This window comes from Spinacia oleracea, chromosome 2, assembly GCF_020520425.1.
Source record: "Spinacia oleracea cultivar Varoflay chromosome 2, BTI_SOV_V1, whole genome shotgun sequence".
Classification (NCBI taxonomy): domain Eukaryota; kingdom Viridiplantae; phylum Streptophyta; class Magnoliopsida; order Caryophyllales; family Amaranthaceae; genus Spinacia; species Spinacia oleracea.
In genome coordinates this window covers 26529169-26542530 of record NC_079488.1, presented here as the reverse complement: position 1 = coordinate 26542530, position 13362 = coordinate 26529169, and the positions used below count along the sequence as shown (strand labels likewise).

General features: G+C 33.0%; 1 long non-coding RNA gene across 1 annotated transcript; it reads right to left on the bottom strand.

Annotated features, from left to right (window-relative positions):
• Nucleotides 1-4492: 4492 nt before the first annotated feature.
• On the bottom strand, nt 4493-7726 carry LOC130466838 (uncharacterized). Its single transcript, XR_008926978.1, has 5 exons — nt 7497-7726; nt 7289-7303; nt 6798-7146; nt 6521-6595; nt 4493-4857 (listed from the first exon to the last, which is right to left on the bottom strand). It is a non-coding gene; the product is annotated as an uncharacterized lncRNA (long non-coding RNA).
• Nucleotides 7727-13362: the final 5636 nt, after the last annotated feature.

Sequence of the window (13362 nt, the reverse complement as noted above, 5' to 3'; positions counted from 1 at the left end):
GAGTTGATTTGGATGATGAACGGATGGGATGTTGACTCGAGGATCATTACATGTCTCTAGGGATAATTTTGAGTCAACAACGAAGCTAAACGTTATTTTTCTAAGCATCAAAACGGACAAGTGTTCACACTTTTGATGATATCTCAAGTTCTACATGTCGGAATGAGACGATTTTTATTGGGCTAGAAAGTAGGCTTAAAGAGCTTTTCAAATTTAGGTCACACGTCCCTATGGGAATTGTAGAACAAGAGTTATGACATAAAAAAGGTGACTCGACTATCCGATTCGCCCACAGCCCACAACGCTGGCCCGACTCCTCTCTTTGGGCGCTAAAACCAGCGATCGACCAGTGGGCCCGCTGGTTTCTGCGCCCATCTGATTCCGCTCGGATCCGTTGCGTCCCTTCTCGTGCTCGTTCAATTAAATCGTAACTTATGTAATTATTATTATTTCTTATTTTGTTTAGAATTTATGAAGCATATAAATACTTCAAGGGTATTAATTTATTTCCCTTATATTTTTTTTATTCCCTTAGAATTCTCAATACACGTTATTTTTGTTTCTTAGATTAATTTGTCATTTGATTATGAAATTCATGTTTATTATTTATTTCATGCTTTTTAATTTAATTATGAGCGAGTAGTCATTTTCTAGGGCTAAGTAAGGAAGCCATGTTTATACCATGATCGTTATGCATTAAAGTTTGTAAATTTGAGATTATTGCTTGAGTAATTCCAATTGATTTGTTTTAATTGTTGATTCATGTAATTGGCCAATATCATAGATTAATTATCTAGCTAATAGGAATTAGAATTAAAAGATCATATTCTTAGAGGCTTGGTGCAATTGGCAATTCAGATTATGCTAGCAACCGTACTGCATATGTTGCATTGAAAGTGTTAACACCCGACCGTAGGTTTAACATGTACTTTATTTACCCGGCTTAGTTTATTCATTGTCAAATTGATTTGAGTTCTTGGATTGGTATAAGCATGTTGAACCGACAGACGCCCTAGACCTTTCATTCATTGATAAATTACGCATTTATATTATTGCTTTAGTTTCATTAGCTAATAAACCAAATTCTACATCTCGTTTATTAAAATAGTTAATTGGGCAAAAACTAATAGAACTTGTCTCCCTGTGGGATCGACCCGTATTTGCGACGTATCTCCTAACAGCAGACGTCGTGCACTTGCGGTATCACTTTTTAATTCATCACAAGTCTGTCATTATATAGTACCTCCCCACACACGACGCCAAATGATGTGGGAACTTTTGCGCGTACTGGTGTGTCACCCTTTCCACGGAGGTATCAGGTATGAGCTGGCACGGTCTTCTTACAACCTGCAAAACAAGAATATTCACGTAGGAATATTTCCTCCGATTCCTAAGTAAGTATTTGATAGAGAGAGAAAGTGGTATAGAGAGAAGTTAAAGCAGAATAATTAAGGTCGGTGAGAATGAATTGATTGCCCTTCTTTCCTTGGGATCTGAGCTATTTATAAGGTTAGGGTTTTGGGATTTGATCCTAAAATCCTAGTTCTCTAATTGGTTAACCTTGGAAATAAGGACATGTGTCCTTATCAAATACGAAGGTAAAGGACCTGAGTGACCCGTTTAGTATTTGGGTCTCTTAGTGCCTTGAGCCATTATTACCTTGTAATTTAAATACGAAGTCTGTTAATGGGTCCAGAGTGTATGGCACTGGGTATAAAAGGTGCCACATATCGCGTTACGGTTGGTCCAAGATGGACTAGTCCTTTTAGCCAAATCAACCCACATTAAAGTCAGTAGAGAAACGTGGGGGGAGGAGTGACTATTTTACTGGGGAAGCAACAAGGTAGTTTATTAGTTTGGAATAAGTCAAAGGATTGTTTTTAGGAAAATAGTTAAATTAACTTGGAGAGAAAGAAAATATTTTGTAAAATAAAAATCTAATATTTTATTTTCTAAAAATCACTTTATCTTAATTTAACACACGTTTAGTAAAAAACACCAGAATTTTTAGGAAAACCTCTTCTCATTTTGAACGTAATAAAATATTTGTTCCATTTATCCATTATTGTGTTCCTTTGGGTTCCTTTCAACACCTTGTTCCCATATCTTTCAAATTACTACATATTTACATGAATCCTAGAAAATAAACTCTTATTTGATGTCTTCATATTTTATGTTGCTCTGCATGTTGGTTGTTCCTCAGGAATTCGGTAGAGTTCCCTTCAAGAACTTTCCTGTTCCATGCTGCATGCTTTGACCTTCAATTCTTGTGTTCCTACTCTGGAACTCCAAGTTTTCTTTGCATAGAGACTTAAACATTTATTGGTAAAGTTTGCTTGTCAAAAATCATTTGGGTCAACATAAGGGATTGATGAGTGAGTAATACTTAATATATCAAGTCAAAAAGTGGCAAGATTCTATCACTACATGGCTTCAAATTACAAGCGCAGGGAGTACTACGTCTGTAAATTTTATCTTGTCTCCGAATATATCTAAAACAAAACTGGACAAATAAGTAAAAGAGTTCACCATTAGGTAAATATCTCTAAATATATATATTTGGGGACAAGATGAATGTTCTCGCTAATGGCTATAGCAACATAGAGAACTTCAATGTAAAAAAAAAAAAAAAAAAGCAACATAGAGAACTAGCTAAGGTTAGTGGTTTCATATCACCAAAGATTGCCGATTAAAATATGATTAGCCAAAGTGGAAAGGACACAATAGCTAAATTCGATAATCAATTAATTAGTACGTTGATTAAATTTGTATAGAAAAAGTACTCAAATAGACAAATACTTTCAACAGACCCAATAGATTAGAGTCCTACACTCGTGGAGTACACGGTTATTTTAATTTTTTTTTATTTATATAAAAAAAAGGCCAATTTGTTAAAAAGGATCTTTTATAACCCAAATTTTGCGAGAAAGGACCTTATATAATTTTTTTTGTGAAATCACACCTTAACGTAAATTTTTTTGCGAGAAAGGACCTTATATAATATTTTTTTTGTGAAATCACACCTTAATGTAATTTTTTTTTGCGAAAGACAACCAAAAGTAAATTTCCGGCATTGACTGAGCTTTTTCGGCCATTGACTTGCACGTGAGAAGCACGTGTGACTTTATTTTGCTAATCACAGCCCAATTTTCCTCCAAAATTCTAAGCTTTAAAACCTAAAGTTGAAAAAAAAATCGAAATAAAGTCAAGTTTGAAAATTCAAGACTCGGGAAAATCAATGTCTTTAGCCAACGTAAGCCACACGTGCTGCTCACGTGCAAATCAATGACCGGAAAAGCTCAATCAATGCCGGAAACTTCCCTTAGGTCCTTTCTCGCAAAAAATAATAATTTAAGGTGTGTTTTCACAAAAAAAATTATATAAGGTCCTTTCTCGCAAAATTTGAGTTATAAAAGGTCCTTTTTGGCAAATTTGCCTAAAAAAAATGGTTTACCAATCTAATTCATACATTCGAATAATAGAGGAGACCATAACATTACAAAAATTGAACGAATTAAACATAAATTTATTGAAGCATAACTATGATTGTAATTGGATCATCTAATTAAGATTCAAACTTCGGAAAATCGTTCTCCACAATAGTATCAAGTATTGTTGTAAGCTGTCCAAGATATGTTCCATTTTGTTGGCCCCGCTAAAGTCTTTGATGGCTAGCCTAATGATCACTTTTGAACATATACTCCTTCCGTCCCAATTTATTCGTCACACTTTTATTTTTCTTCCGTCTCCATTTAGTTGTCATATTCATTTTTATGGCATGAGCTCATTAATATTTCATTAGCTCTCTCTTTCCATTGTCAAAAGTTAGGATCTCACTCCTTCTCTCATTCAATTAACAACGCGTCTCCTGTGTGACCAACCACACCATCAATTTCATGGTGTGACGCGCTTACAACTACCTCGCATGCAGCTACTATGGAGAAGGTTATTGCTGGTGTTACTTATGCATTGTATTCGTTGTTACTTTTCTGGTTTTACTGCAGTTTCTTCAATTTCATGTTAAAGGTTCCTTGTATAGATTGGGGTTACTTGACTTTCTATGCTAGTGTTACTTATACATTGTATTCGATGTTACTTTTCCTGTTTTATATATTGCATTTTCATGTTAGAGGTTCCTTGTATAGACTGGTGTTACTTGACTTTCTGTTGGTGTTATTGTATTCGCTGTTATTTTTCTTGTTTTTTTGCAGTTTATTTAATTTCATGTTAGAGGTTCATTGTATAGACTTGTGTTACTTGACTTTCTATACTGGTGTTACTTATACATGATATTAGCTGTTATTTTTCTTATTTTTATTGCAGTTTTAAAATTTCATTTAGAAGTTTCTTGTATAGACTGGGGTTACTTTATTTTATACTAGTCTTATATGCACGCGATGCGTGCGGGATTATACACAAATTAAAATTGTGTTATTATAATTAATTTCCACAAAATAATAAGCAAGATTTTTTTTTAAAGAGTTCGATCATCTAATGAAATTTTTTCTATGAAGTAAATATATATATATGAACCCCTCTTGAAACCTTTCGATGTATTTTTTAACATGAGGCGAGAAAATATTGCATTATACACCCTCACCCAACCCCAAAAAAAAAACACAAAGAAAAAAAAAAGTTACGTTATACTCCGTACAAAAATACCATAATAAAAATTGACTAATATAAAACACTTACTCCGAAATTGAAAAAAGCAATTACAAATTTTCTTAGTTGTTCATGGATTAGTGTAATTGAAAACATCATAATTAATTACGAATCAATCGAGCTCGTACATCATATCGTCGTACACCGCTAGGAAATAAATGCATAAAGGGTGTATAATGATACTCCGTCACCCTGTAACATAATTTAGAATAAAAATACAATTACAAACTTATACAATATATGGATATCGATATCACAAAAAACTAAGTTATATACGTGAATAAATTTAATTATACAATGATAGAAAATTAATAATTCTAAGATAACATTTTACTACATTATTGTAAATTAAATATTAAAATAAAATTTATTGAAATAAAACTTTAAATCTCTTTGCTAATCATAAGACCCAATTACATTTTAATGGGAAAGCTAGTTAACCACACTTTATTTTTGTTGGGTCACCTAGAAAGTCTAGGAATCTCCGTCAACTACGTATACAGAGACTCCAAGAGTCCAAGGGTTGTGGTTCAGTCTAATTACTCGTTCTTTTTCTCTTCTGAGTCTTGGTCTCTCTCCTCCTATTTCATTTCTCTCTCCTCCCATCTGATCATCAAAAAGTGGCGATTATCCCTTCCCCTCTCTCTCACCTTTCTCCAGTTCACCTCTGCACGCGATGCTCTCCAACTACTCAGAAGAAGATCTGAGCAAAAATGGCGAAAATAGGAGGAGACTACCTATATTCAGATTCTCCCACCTCCTATAGTTAGTTTGTCTTTTCTATCTCAATTCGCAAGAAACGCCGCCGTCGATGGCACAGGTATATTCCTCCTTTTTTGCGTCAATTAACTTGTCTATGCTGTTGGAGTTTGTGTATGGTTTAATTCGCCCGACCTGGAGTTAATTTAGCAAAAAAATTCGATATCTTGTATCTTGGTGTATACCTATTATTTTTGGTCCATTTTGTTAATTGTTTGGGGGAATGATTGGGTTTTTCAGGGTTTGTTCGAATGATTGGGTTTTTTTGGGTTTTTTCGAATGATTGGGTTTTTTAGGGTTTGTTCGAATGATTGGGTTTTTTTAATTTGGTGAGTTAAAACATGTTCGTTTTTTTTTCCTCCAGATCTTTTTGTTCCATCCGGATTTACTTGTTTGTTTAAAATTTGGTGAGTTTAAGCATGTTCGATTTTTCTAATTATTTCTGGAGATTTTCTTTAATTTGGTGAGTTAAGCATGTTCGATTTTTTTTCCAGATCTTTATTTTAACCATATCTGACAAAATTGCTGGTATATGCTAGCTATATAGATTGGCTTTAGATTAGTTCATTTGTTCTGATTAGTTAAGTTAATCTGAAAAGTTTAATTGTTTTCTTTTGTTCTGATTAGTTTAATTGTTCTGATTATTTCAGTTAAGCTGATTATTTAGTTTATTCTTTTGTTTTCATTAGTTCAGTTGTTCTGATTAGTTCACTTTAAGCATTGTTCTTTAGGTAATTCGTAATAGTCTGTTTGTTTTAGTTTGATAGGTTGTATATAACTTTTTCCTTTTTAGGTTTCTTTACAATAATGGTGACAAACAATGTATTATGCAGGTACAACAAAACGAAACTATTAGTCTCCCCTCCTCTCTGTTGAGTGAAAAAGGTCCGTATTTTGTGTGTCATTTTTAATGGATTGTGTTTTTTTAGTGTATTGCATTCCTAGAACCTAATAAAATCTGAAATTAGAGATTAAAATCGAATAACAGCTCATTTAATTAAAACATGAACTAAAATCTGTAATAATTAATTAAAATAAATAAAAGCATGCATATTAGTACTATTTTTTTTTATTAAGAGATTGATGAGGCACATACCTTATGTCGGTTTATTGTATGCCTTGACGAACTTAACAACCAAATCAACTTCGAACTTAAAACAAAAATAAAATCCTGCAAAAACCATTCTTTATTTCAGATTTTCATGATTTTAGATTATTTATTTCTTAGACTATTTCAGATTTATTTTAATCAATACATAATTCATTCTTTTAATTAAATAAGATACTATTTAATTTAAAGCATGAATTAAAATCAATAAAAATATAGATATTACTTAAAAAGTTTATTCTTAAGAGATTGATGGGGAACATACCGTAACTCGTTGGTTATTGTATCTCGTTATGAACTTAAAACCAAAATTAAAATCTGCATAAAATCCGATGCAAGTCATGTATTTTTCAATTCATACTTCCAATAACACAAATTTATGTTATGTCTTATATTTTGAAATATGCAATTAGATATTAAAATCAAGTAAGAGATTAAAATATGAAATAATTAATTAAAATCAATAAAGCATACCTTTTTGAAATCTGCATAAAAAATAAACATGAATTAAAATCATGAATTAAAATATGAATTAAGCATGAATTAAAATATGAAATAATTTATTAAAATCAATAAAGAATGCATATTATATTACATACCTTATACTTTGAAATCTGCAAAAAAATTAAACGCAAGTATTTTAGTTAGATATATTCAATCTACATAGCAACAATCATAAAAAATATGAATTAAGCATGAATTAAAATATAAAATAATTTATTAAAATCATTAAAGCATGCATATTATATTACATACCTTATATTTTGAAATCTGCAAAAAAATTAAACGCAAGTATTTTAGTTAGACATTTTCAATCTACATAGCAACAATCATAAAAAAGAACATTTGTTTATGCATAATAATTATAAAAAAAGAACATTTGTTTACGCAAAGAAATTATGCATAAAAATTTGTTTAATTTCTATTTTTATTTTCTTGCAAGGATTCGGGAGATTTTAAACACCTGTATCGGGGCGACTTGAAGAACGGTGATGGAGTTCTTCTGGAGTTTTTCTGATTTGATTTGTAACAATTTATAATAAGATTAATGCGTCATTTCTTGGTTGATTTTATATGTATATTTCTTGGCTGTATTTATGGATGATATTTCCTTATTTGCTTTGTATTTTGACTTTTTTTTTTACTGATTTTTCTGTTTTGTGAAAGATTTCAAAATAACATGATTCTTTCCATTTCTTTGTTATATTCCTTGCCTGATTTCCTGATTAACATTTATTGAAATATCTCCATAAACGTTTAAACTAATTAGCCAAAAATAGATTCAGTTTTTAAAATCAACAATCAATTCGTTTTTTAAAATAGTAAATAATCAGAATTATTGTAATATGAGATTGTGAAGAGCTGGAGGGTATTTTAGACATTTAAATGGTGGACACGAAAAGTTAATTTACTTAAATACCCTCAGGAGTTGGCTTATATAATAGAGATGTTTGGTGTTACTTTTAGGTTCAATTAACCAATGCGTTGGGCTTTAAACGCGATAAGTTTATTTATAAGTGTGAACGCGCCACACCGTCAAGTTGATGGTGTGACTAGTCACATATAAGACTTGAGGTTCAATTAAAATATTTCTCCACTATCTCACTTTATACCTACTTTTCTATTAAAATATAGTACTCTCTCCGTCCCTCTTTGTTTTTTACGTTTAGTAACAGACACGCGATTTAACGATTAATTAATGTCGAATAAGATTTCTTCTATTTTTTTAATTAAAGAATGCAAATTACATTTATTTATAATGTTTTCACTTTTTCCCAAAATCTGACATTGGGAAAATATGAAAGATTTAATGCCTCAAAGGAAAAGTGTGAGAGATTAAATGTCTCAATGAATTTAATTGGTTAAAACAATAATTAGGCACAATTTTTCACAGACTATTAAGAAATTTATGTGATAATATAAAAGGAAAGTTTCTCAATGTAAAGAACAAAAGGGGGACACCCTAAACGGAATACGTAAAGAACAAAAAGAGACGGAGAAAAGTGATAGATAAGCCAACATCTAATTACCGTATAGAACTACGTGAAAAACTTAATGTGACAATTAGATTGGGACGGAGGGAATAAGATCCATCTTGTACACACCAATGCTGTTAGAGAGTATGTATCGAACCCACTTGAAAGTCCTTGATCTCCTCCTAATTGTAGATTTCAAGTAGAGGTGATCAAAATTCGCGTCGTTCCGAATTTTAACACAAAAATTTATGCCCAAACCCATAAATTAATTTGGTGCGGGCTTTTTAAGCTGGAAAAAGTTTTTTCGGGCTTTTCGGGCCGAAACGAAATTTAATCTAAAAGTGTGTATTTGAGTTGTCCAAACCCGCACCTTTTCAAATCGGGTCAGATTGGGCCAGGCCTTCCAACCATTATCTCCTTTCGATCGCTTCCTTATGAATTTGTTGTTGTTATGGTTCGCGCTTTGGGTCACAGCGAAAGACATTCACGTTATGTGTATCTTTCCTTTATGAAAACGAATATGTGATGATATTTAGTTTAGTGTCCTTTGGAAAATTTATTTATTGTAGCGGCTATTCGTGGATTAGCTATAGTTGTTTGATACAAAGAACTATATCGAAGTAACGAAATAAACAAAAATAATAGGGTGATGATAAAGGTCGGAATCTTACGAGTGGAAGTTTAATTGGTATATATAGGGGTCACGTAAGTTATGCGTCATCCGAATAATTTTACTATCAATGTAATATTTTCACTATGAAAATATATAAATAAGGTAGTCGATAGGAAGAATGAAACAAATAAAATATTAAGATTTTCCTACCTTTTTTGTAACAAGTATAATAGATTATATAAGTTAAATATTTTAGTTTTCAATTTAAATCATGATACATAAACATGACATGTCATCATTGTGATACGGCTTAAAGATCGCATGTTACCTTTATCATTTTCGAAAACAATATATTTGTGTCACGGAACAAAAGTTAATTTTGGAGCTGTCACTATAAAAATTAGTGTCTATAACTTTTGTACAACCCAATCCTCCCAAAGTTAAAGTTAGTGTCCATTAACTTTATCAAACGCTATTACTCGCTCTCTCATTCAAAAGAATAAAAATTACTCCAAAAACTTTATAAAGATACGTTTTTTGCCTTCTTTGTTTTCATCGAATTATATTGTTTTCCTTAAACAATTTGCTTTTGTAAAAAGCGTATTGATTATTGTACATACATAATATGTTAAGTTCGCCATGATTTGGTTTAACACTAAGGCAAATTTCTTAATTAGATGCTTTGTGCTCTAATGTGAGTTATCTTAATTAATATTTTGAGGGGTCCGATTAAGACTTGTGTTACCCTCACTAATCACCATGTTCTCCAAATGGTGTTCTACACACTTCTATGTAATTGTTTCCCAGGCAAAACATTCCATTGTCCCCTTTCAAGGGTGTTGAAATATGTAACTTCTATATACAAGTATATCTAAAACCCCACCTCCAATCTCATAATTTGTATGAATAACACGTTAGTTATCCTCATATATCTGTTAATCTGTCACAAGTGATCTGTATGTGCAAATAACGAGTCAATTATCCTCATATAGAGAGTGATGGATAGCTCAGTTGGTTAGAGCTTTCGTCCCGGTTCCAGGTGATCCTGGGATCGATTCTCATCCCCGCCCTTGTGGCTCATTTGCACCAAAAAAAAATATATATATTTGTTAATTTGTCCATACGTATGTCGGTATGTGGTTTGATGTTCTTATTTAATTTGAGAATTTCACTCCATATTAACCACTTATCCGGTAAGCTAATTAATGTTATTTTGTCCTATAAATAAGAGTGTAACAAACGGAAAATATAAGGAAAACAAAAATTTAAATCATCAATAATTTCAGTAATTTGATTTTGCATCTTCCATGATGTTATATCTTGTAGTACTATTCTGTAGTTGGTTGTTGTCTCTAGTTGTGCCTTTAGATGTAATCATATAGGTCAGTTTTTGGAAGTCATAGGCGTCATTTTGGTAGGATGTACTCCCTCCGTTCCGGAATACTCGTAACGTTTTGATTGGACACGATTGTCAATGCACAACTTTGACCACCAATATCTTTAACTATATATTATAAAAACTTATAAAATATTAATATTTTGAAAATATATATTAAGACAAAGCCAACAACATATTGCATACTACTAATATTTGTTTTCATATACTTGAAATAAAATAGGGTCAAAGTGAATTATGTGAATAGTGCAAAAATCAAACCGTTTCAAGTATTCCGATGATAGAGGGAGTAATCTTTTGTTAGCTGCTTTTATTGGGTTGTTGACTTGTTGGGCTTCGATTTCCTATTGATCTAACAAACCCTTTAGGGCGATCGCTAACTACTATACCCGGGTACAGCCAGCTCTGGCTGTACCCCCCAAAAACGACGTGCTCATATTGTTTGTTCATTCTTGTCGACTGTTTGTTCCTTTTTATTGTACTGTTTGTTCATTCTTATTGTACTGTTTGTTCTTTCTTGTTGTACTGTTTGTTCTTTCATGTTGTTTTTTAATTCATCATCAAATTTTCATAATTGTTGTATTTTTTGTTCTTTCTTCTGGAATTTTTTTTGTTCTTTTTTATATTGTTTGTTCTTTCTTGTTTATTTATAATAATCATATGATTAATGTTCATAATTAAACTCTTCATTAATCTTTTATTCTTTCTTTTTGTATTGTTTGTTCTTTCTTGTTGTACTGTTTGTTCTTTGTTGTTGTTTTTTAAATTCATTCATCAAACTTATTGTTGTATTGTTTGTTCTTTCATGTAGGCTTTAAAATTCATCAAAAAATTGTTCATAATTGTTGTATTGTTTGTTCTTTTTTCTGGAATTTTATGTTCTTTTTTATATTGTTTGTTCTTTTTTGTTGAATTATTTGTTCTTTCTTGTTTATTTGTTTGTTCATAATAATTATCTGCTTTATTGTTTGTTCTTTCTTGTTGTATTGTTTGTTCTTTCATGTTGGCTTTAAAATTCATCATAAAATTGTTCATTTTTTGGTGCAAGTGAGCCACAAGGGCAATATAAATTACAAATGGGGGGCGGGGGGATTCGAACCTGAGACCTATTGTACACAGGCCCTCAGTCTTAACTACTAGGCCAAGACATCATTGGTATAAAATTGTTCATAATTGTTGTATTGTTTGTTCTTTTTCTGGAATTTTATGTTCTTTTTTATATTGTTTGTTCTTTTTTGTTGAATTATTTGTTCTTTCTTGTTTATTTGTTTGTTCACAATAAATATATGGTTAATGTTCATAATGAAATTGTTCACTTCATTGGTCTTTTATGTTTTTACAAGCGCCTATATTGTTCATTTCCAAATAAATAAATAAATGTTCATTTCCAAAATAGTAAATGTTCATTCCAAATAAATAAATAAATGTTCATTTTCGAAATAGTAAATGTTCATTTTTGTAGTTTATTTCCAAATAAATAAATAAATGTTCATTTCCAAAATAGTAAATGTTCTGGTGTTGAAGCGGGTGAAACAATGGGCTTCGAATGAAGGCCCTTTTTGTGTGTGTTGAAGATCTTGCTAGCTCGAATGTGTTGTGTCCAAATCAACCTGCACAACAAACACGTTACTAGCATCGGGGGTGTTTCCGAGGAAAGCCCCTCCGATGCCTAAGTAAGAACGATGCTCGGATTCTAGAGAGAGAAGGTCTCTAGAAGAGTGGTCTTAAGGCGTGAAATGGACGTACCTTGGTATGTGAGCCATGACGGCTTATTTATAGTGTTCGTGCAATGATTGCCCTTAGGTCATTTATTGCAAGTGGGCCTTGGGCCTTGATTGGTGGCTGAATAGCCTTTTGGACTGTAGTGCATGTGGGTTTGATGTTGCTATATTGAGCCTTTGGGCTTTGGACTTAGTGGCCCAATTGATGGTCAATTGGGAGCCCAAACAACATGCCCTTAGACCCGGTCCATTTAGGGATAAATGGGCGGGTTTTCATGTGTCAGAAGTTGGAAAGTTTTCCCTCTTTTTTAAAAAAAAGGGCGTTGGAACCATGCGTCAGTGGGGCAGGTGTCACATGGATGTTATGCGAGTGGCGTTGATCGAACGGCTTAGGATGAAGTGGGAGTTGGGCGGTTTCTCGAGCCAAGGCTTATAAATACCCGACCCAAACGATCATTCAAAACTTTGTTCTCCAAAATTCTCGAACTTTTCCTAGAATTCCGCCGATTTCTTTGTGAGTTTTCTTCAGATCTTCGTGAATTCGTAGAGAATTAAGCTCGGATCTTGGCTCCCTTTGATTCGCCGGCGATTTCCGCTTCGAGCTAGGTAATTTGTTTCTCGTTTTCTTCTTTTGTCTTTCAGTTCTTAGCACTTCGGCACTCTATTTTCTTTGGAGTTTTGCCATGGCTGGGGGGAGATGGAAAAAGAAATCTGGTGTGGTGTCTTCGTCTAGTGGTTCTGAAGATAGACCAACGAAAACTTCCCCCGAGGCTGAAGAGCGCTCGGGGAATGGAGCTTATGCCGGGCCAAGTCCTGGAACTGGTGTCACTGGCCGCTTTCCTATTCGCCCTTTTTTCCCGAGGCGGTGGGAGGAAGCGGACCCTGAAGGTAGACTTGCGGCTCTCTTCGATGATCCGAGCGAGATCGCTGGTCCTGACGGCACGGCCGTTGATGGGGAGTGGCTAGTAACCGCTCGCCGTGGTCGTTACCATCGTCTCGCCGAGGATCTTTACGGCATTCAGTATGCCTTGGGTTACTGGTGTGAGCTTCCGCTTCAGAGGCATGCTCGGGTGACGAGGCCGCCTCCAGGTTTTATTGCCGTATACCTCCACCATTTTGACTAT